Source organism: Capsicum annuum, chromosome 6 (genome assembly GCF_002878395.1).
Source record: "Capsicum annuum cultivar UCD-10X-F1 chromosome 6, UCD10Xv1.1, whole genome shotgun sequence".
NCBI lineage: Eukaryota > Viridiplantae > Streptophyta > Magnoliopsida > Solanales > Solanaceae > Capsicum > Capsicum annuum.
Window position 1 is genome coordinate 185193990 of NC_061116.1, and position 7440 is coordinate 185201429.

Below are 7440 nucleotides of genomic sequence, written 5' to 3' on the forward strand. Positions count from 1 at the left end.
TTTCTTTAATAAAATTTTTTTCGGACCAAATACGTACTACTTTTTTTACTTGGAGTCATTTCCTGTTTTATTATCTTCTCTGAAATTGAATTTCTTTTTTTATTTTGCTAATTTCCTTTGGTTATTTAATTAATCGAAGGTAAAAATCACACAATTATAAAAGCGAACAAGAGTTTCTTAATTATCAACTAGATGGGTCGTGCCCGTGCCCGTGCTGAGCACGGGCTTCTATCAAAAAACATATTTCAAATGATGTCGGACCATGAAAAAAATATTAGTGTCAAGCTGGCTAAATATTCATATATATATGAAATGTGAATATATTAACATAAATGAATTCACTTAATATACATTCGTCTGCAAAAGGAAGTTGTACAATTATATTCCTAAACTTGATTCCGTGAGAATGAGGAAGAAACAAACATCTGATTTTCCACTAATACAAAAAGGATGCTACAATTAAACTAAGTCCATAGTTCTTAGCTGAGTAATGGCCAAAACCATGTTTATATGCGGAACCTGAGAAAAAAAATGTCAGTGCACCGTACAATGTACAAAACTCACAGTAAAACATTACGCTATTTTGGCTTTGAAAAAGCTCATACTAAAAGAAACGAAAACTAGGATAAAGTTTGATAACATTGATTACCCGGTAGGCAGTACCTTAAAATCTTATATTTTGACCCCCAAAAAGTTAAAAAGTGCCGTCCAAAGAAAAATACACTGTAGAAAGAAACTTAGCTTCTAAGTGCCAACTTCTCATTAGTCAATATCTAAAATACAGACAAACATCAATTCGTCGCCCGAAAAAGACATGAGGTGCTCGAAAATAGTCAAAGTAATTGAATAAGTGTATCACTATAAGCTCAGAGATAGACTATAAGAATTTTTTTGATATTATGGATGACTGGTTAAGGAAGGAATCTTTTATTTTTGTACCCGGTAAATTAACTTTGACACATTTATAGAAGCACATTTTAACAATGACAAAATGTTATTTGACATTCCCAGCTCAAAGAGTTTGAAAACTCATCTACAAATAATGTAATGATTATATTGAGAAGAAACCTTAAATTCTTCTGTTTTGATAAATAATAAGACTAATATAAAGAAGACGAAAAGCAAGAAAAATATACCTGGTGTACTAATAACTAATGCTACGACATTGTTATCTTCCAGTGCAACCGATGATCTTTACTTGGCTCATCAATAGACTACAAATATTCATAAGTAACTATGCTTAACTATTAGGACATCTCATTTTTTCATTTAGAAGTTATATACTACCAAATTAGATAAAGAAGTCCTTATCAAAAGGTCGGGAATGAGAGGTGGGTCTGGAGTCTCCGCGTAACACTCTTCTTTCGTTTGTACTTCATTTTCTTGCTCTTGAACAGTCTCTATTTTGGACTCAGGAACAATAATGATCTTGGTATTTTTGTCATCATATCCTGTTGGCGTAAGGAAAAGGAAAGATGGCATTAATAGTGAGCAGAGACGGATTTATATATCGGTGTGGAAACAAAAATATTAAAAGATCACATCCATTCTTAACCAACTAGCTTTCATGATTCAAATATCATAAATTCATATTGAATGGACAGGTTGTTTGTTATTTAAACAAAACAGGGTTGTAGTTGATGCAAATTTTATCTTGACACCTTGAAATTATAACAAGTCTTTTTTCCCATAGACAAAGTTCCATTTCACACACAACACATACATATACAAATTAATGCTTTACACCTATCGACTTTCATGTAATCATTAGAGGTTTTGGTGCATATGTCAAGTACTCTTCCTCGCTAATATGAATGAATTGGGCGGCTATATTATTTATTTAGATAAAAGAAAAAATAACATTATCAAACAAACTTAGAAATCTATTACTCACTTATTTGTATTTGAAAAAATAAATAAGGGATGAAAATAAGAATTTCTTAAAGTAAGAAATCTTCACCAGAATGAATAAAGGACATTGTTAAAATGGCTTACCTTTTCTATTTTAACGTAGTTTTGGCCTCGTCCAAAGTTAAGATTCCTACATATCTCAAATAATTCAGATAGCTAGATAGCTTGACTGCCTGAATCACACATGAAGTGTCAGAACAAGCTATGCACAATGAATCAAGTTTAAAATAGGTATGTATACAAAGGAAATGCACATGCCTGATCTCCTCTCCTTTGATAAATTTCAAGTGCTCTGACTGCATCATGACATTGCATATGTAAAAACTGTAGAAGCTTATTAGTCGATGTTTTTTTTGTTTTTTCAAATAGATCTGACAATCGAACCAAACACTTGAGTTATATCGTACCTTGTCCACTAAGTCAAGAATCCCATCAGCAATTGCTACATATAGACTTGTGCTTTCTGCTGCAACCTCTGTTAAACAAAAACATAAATGCTACTGCTCTAACACTCCATTTGTCTTCATTAGTTAGGTTTAAATAATTCAATAGAGAATAGACTAAGATGTAACTCAATCTAAAAGATAAATTTTCCTAATACCTTCTTGGTGCATAATTAATACATAATGATGCATCGGATGTAGGTGAATTCCAAAAAGACCACTCTCTCAACATGAGATGTGTTGTCATCATTTTATATCTCTAATGCCCACAACTAAAGGGAAAATGAAAGAATGCTATCTTTTTCCAGTGGAGGAAGAGGACAAGTACAAATATCTTCACAAATGCATGTGAATAAGCAAATAAAGAGAGTAAAAAGAGTAGCATTAGATGGATATCTTAATTTTGGTGACGAATAAAGAGCTTAACTCAACATATATTCTACTCTACCCATATAATCTACTTCTACAAAGCTTAATTGATACATGGAAGAGGACTAGTTGCAACAGCTTGAAACACTATTTCATTGGCGAAATGTGAATACGACATCTTTAAGGTTTGACGATGCAAGCATACAAGGTTCCTCCCAGGAAAAATGGGTTTTTATGAACATAATGTGCCACTTAGCTCTATTTTTGGAATTAGAAGTTCCAGAAAAACTTTTTAATGGAGAAAAACACCTTTTCTTAAAGATATATTTTTCTTTAAAAGAATAACACAATTATACCAAGAAATTCATAGGATACCAACCATTTCCGTGTTAGTCCATGCCATTCTCCTCCCCCAAAGACGGTTTACTTTGGCCTTTACGGATAGTGGGAAGTAATAGTCAACCATTGTGGAATCTGACAATATGAAACAACCATTAAAAATACATGATTTGATCATTTGAGCTTTTGAACACTAATATTTCAAGTTTCTTGAAGAATAAATACTTTGAAATTATAGGGTAATTACTATTTAACATGACAAAATCTAGACATATATATCTAACAATAAAAACTTCACATTAAACTAACCTTTGCAATTATTTCAACTGATGTTATTTTAGTTTTCTGCCGCAATTTCCTGATGAGAGCAGATTTACGGTCTTCTCCATCTTCAATGCCCCTAATCCAGCAAGAATCAAATTAATTACCATACGATAGCCAAACAATACTAGCACAGTTATGAATATTGAGTGAAATATTAGACTGCTAAAATGCTTGACAACTCGATGCGATAACTTCGTTTTAACAAATACAGGCAATTGACTTTCACCGAACGATGATCTGTAATCCGATAATCTGGAACCTCCTGCTTTCAAAATTTAATACACATCATCCTTATATTACTAATTAAAGCTGGAATATAGTAATTATTCCTACAAAAATTGGTAGTGAAATACTTTCTACGGTGAATAAATCAAATCGGGTGTTAAAAGTAGAGAAGATATTAATAACAATGTTATTTGTGGCATTTGCCATACTTCGTGTATACATTCAATCTGGAAGCCATAAAGACTTGCAATTGCATCAAAATCAAATAAGAGCTTGGCTTTTATCCCCACGAAACAAACCTTTTGGTAAAAGGTGACATATAGCCCACTTACACTAACAATATTAGCAAAAGAAGAAAGAGTAACATGTGAAGCTCTCATTTCAAATTTAAAAAAAATACGTTGCATGTCAAGTTCTCCTGATGATAATATGTAGTATGTACTAATAGAGAACAAATTCAATCAACAAAATCAGGTGAACGAAGAATTTAACGCCTGTTATATTTCTATTTTTTCAATAGATCGTATTCTTGAACCTAGAAATAATAATGAAAACAGTTGCTGAAAGACAATCATACCTAAAGGTACATGCATTAATAAGATCATGGATAGAACAGTCTAAATCTACCACAAAGTATAACAAGATTCAATGATTTTCAAAGCAAGCTAAGTTCCCTCACACACCAATACTATGCTTCATATTATGTAAAAAAAAAATTTATACTATTATATTGGTAGAGTTCGATCGAAATATCAATTTGGACAAAGTTTAAATTATTACTTTGATATAGCCAGCTACAAAGATCAAAGCTGAAAATGTGAATCCAAGTGGCTTACTTTGGCAACACAAGTTGCATCTGCGCATTAACAATAAAAAAGAAGAGAGTTTTTAAACGTTAGCTAATAATAAAGTGTTGTCCAGTATGGAGATTCATTAGCTCTCCTTAATATCTTACTAAGCACCTAAGTCCATTAACAACAACAGATATGACAAATTGTATTAGAAATCAAGTTCACAAGAAATGAATAAAGATTTTCATAAAATAATATCCACAAGGTATGAGGCTCAGATCTGTGTTCCAATGGACAAAGAGATGGAAACCACGCTGTAGCTGCAAAAGGACTTGTTGCATATGATAAAGCCTCAAATCACATACCATATAGGGTTTTCCACCAGTAATTTTATGGCCCTAATAAGAAAATATCATCATCGCCTCTTTAGCAAAGTTTATAAGTTCACCCAAGGAAGAAGAAACAATTAATTTTCAACAAAATATATTTGTTACAGTCATAACTGTTTACAAAAAAATCATCTCAATCACCTTCAAGTATCAAAATACAAATGCAAATAGTTTCACATATAATCATATCTCATGAACTACCAGAGTGAACAGACAACCTTCAACAGGCTTCTATGATTTGGCTATAAACTAACCAGAGATATAAAGAAGTAAGGAACTCTTTGAATGGTAAATCGATCATATCGGGTGTGTATAGGATCCTTCAAAAATAGCAAAATTCAGCAGGGACAAATACAATAAAACACACATCCAATATATTTTGAAACTCAAATTGGGAAAATTTGAAACTCCCAAATTACAGGTGCATGCATATGCGAGATTCATGATATTCATAGGGAAAAAATTCAAATGGAACTAACAGAAAAAGCCAAAATTGAATCGGATTATTTCTCAATCGATGCACTTTCCCGGTAAATCTAAATTTCTCAGCAAGCAGATACTGTTGAAAAAACAAAAAACTGATACAGCACTAACAAAAGCATGGTTTGCCAAAGACTTTTAGTCTTTTAAAAAAAAAAGGTATTCAACTACTCCCATCGCTAGGCCTACTAGGCCTTTAGGAAATCGCTTTAGTGCCGCGCAGCGAGCAGGGAAGATGCAGCCGAAGTTGCCCAGAGAGCTATAAGTGAAGCGCTGGGATGGCAATACCCAGTTTACGATAAGACAACGAGAAGGATAGAGTGAGGTAATGCTATACTCCATTCTTCCTCCCGGCTTCCTTTCTATTCTCACTCTCATCCAACTGATGAATGCAATTGTAGTAGAATCGAGACGATTAAAGACTAACAAAGGCAGGGCAAGAGAGAGGGAAACAAAGCCGCACATACCTCTTAGGCAGACGGGTTAAAAAGAAGGATGAAGAAGGGGACTAGGAATTTCATAGGAGGATTTGGTAGGTCCCGGGGACTTAGGAAGTGAAGAGGCTCTAAGGTCGAACCAATCTATCGTTAAGGTAACAGGGTATTAAGAAAATCGACATGGGGTTCCGTACCTTATACTGTTAAAAGCAACTTTTTCCCCCGGGGAATCTTTAGAATTCCCACTGCTTAACTTTCTAAAAGGCTTTTCCAAAGAGAAGAATGGTGAGCTAAAGCAGGGAAGCGCGCAAGAGAAGAGCTATAGCTAGTCTCCCGCCCCTACTACTTACTTTGTTTGATTCAAAAGGCGAACAGCCCCCCCCAACTAGTTGTATGGGGTGGGGTGCTTGTGAAAAGTTGCTTTGGATATGAGTAATTCCTAAAAAGACCAGAATGGATGTTTTTAAATTCTTCGTCAGAGGAGAATTGATCACCCCGATGAATGGACAGCTTACGACCACTGAACAAACTTGGTTGACGAACATAGTTTATGCGCCGCTAATGTAGCAGCTTGTCGAGCATTTGACAAATTCACACCATCCATTTCAAATAGGATTTGTCCCGACTTTCGAACTTCAGAAGGACTTCTCTCAAGAGATTCCTTTCTTTTCTATGAGATTTCGGCTGAGGCCCAGAGGTTTAGAGCTTTGTTTTCCTTCAACTTCGTCTTCGTGGTAGTGAAATGTAACCGCTCCGCTGAGGCTTCAGTCGACCATTAGCCAGGAGTGATCTCTTTTTGAACATAGGGGCATGCCTCTTTCAGGGGTTTCTGCATATTATATTAAATATTAACGACCCACGGGGAAGGTTTGGCGACCCGATTTCCTCCATAAATTCTCCGATCCAAGCGAAATCACTGGAAATGAGAGAGATGTGAGTGTCAATCATTCTGTCAGCATGCTCAAAGAGTGCTTTCCAGAAGATGGAGAAGGAGAGAATGCAGTTCAACTTGAAGACTCTCTTTTTCTCTATAGACCCTTTACCTACTTTGCCTATTATTAAGACTACTCCCCCCGAAATTTCTAGGACCCACCGCAGCCTGCCTTATAAAAGGGTTTTGAAAGCGATTGCTCGGCAGGACTTAGCGCAGTCTTTTAGCTTATGTAGTCGTCGGCCTTCCTACACGCATGCGTCCGCCAGAATGCCTCCTTGGTTCGGGACGAAGCCAAGCCGATACATACGATAGGCGAAGGAAAGACCCCCATTTCATAGCGCCTGGGGAACGCAAGTTAGGATACTTTAACAGAACCTTAGGACTTATCTTAAGTTGGGCATCCCTGACGAGTTAGAACCAATCAATAGAATGAAATGAAATAATGGTAAGCCTAGGGCGACGAACATGGCTCAAGAGTGTCTATACAAAGCCCCTCTCTTCTTTACTCAAAGAAGCAATGCACCCTTTGTTTGAATGGTACTTGATTCATAAAGAACGATTTTTTTGAGGCCTCTATGCTCAATCGAATAAGAATGCTATACAGGCAAAATAGCCTTTTTCTGCTTTCTAAAGCAAAGGGGGAGTATTGGTCAGAAGTAAAGACCACACTCCACAATTGTCGCTCTCAGATATGGTCCTATCCTAAAATAAAGATCCTATCTTGCCTCCCTGAAATAAAGGGTTTTAACTACCTCTGAAGAGGCCTCCCCTTCCGTACCTACTCCGCAAGGTCTCGCT

At 35.5% G+C, this 7440-nt stretch overlaps 1 long non-coding RNA gene across 1 annotated transcript in view; it reads right to left on the reverse strand.

Moving 5' to 3' along the window:
- Nucleotides 1-364: 364 nt before the first annotated feature.
- The window catches only part of LOC107856580, an 11147-nt gene continuing 4071 nt past the window's right edge, over nucleotides 365-7440 (reverse strand). The window contains exons 2-7 of the long non-coding RNA XR_001670605.2: nucleotides 4392-4467; nucleotides 3372-3462; nucleotides 3103-3197; nucleotides 2319-2386; nucleotides 1996-2235; nucleotides 365-1451 (exon numbers count right to left, since the gene is read on the reverse strand). This is a non-coding gene — a long non-coding RNA (uncharacterized LOC107856580). The remainder of the gene's footprint in view (nucleotides 1452-1995; nucleotides 2236-2318; nucleotides 2387-3102; nucleotides 3198-3371; nucleotides 3463-4391; nucleotides 4468-7440) is intronic.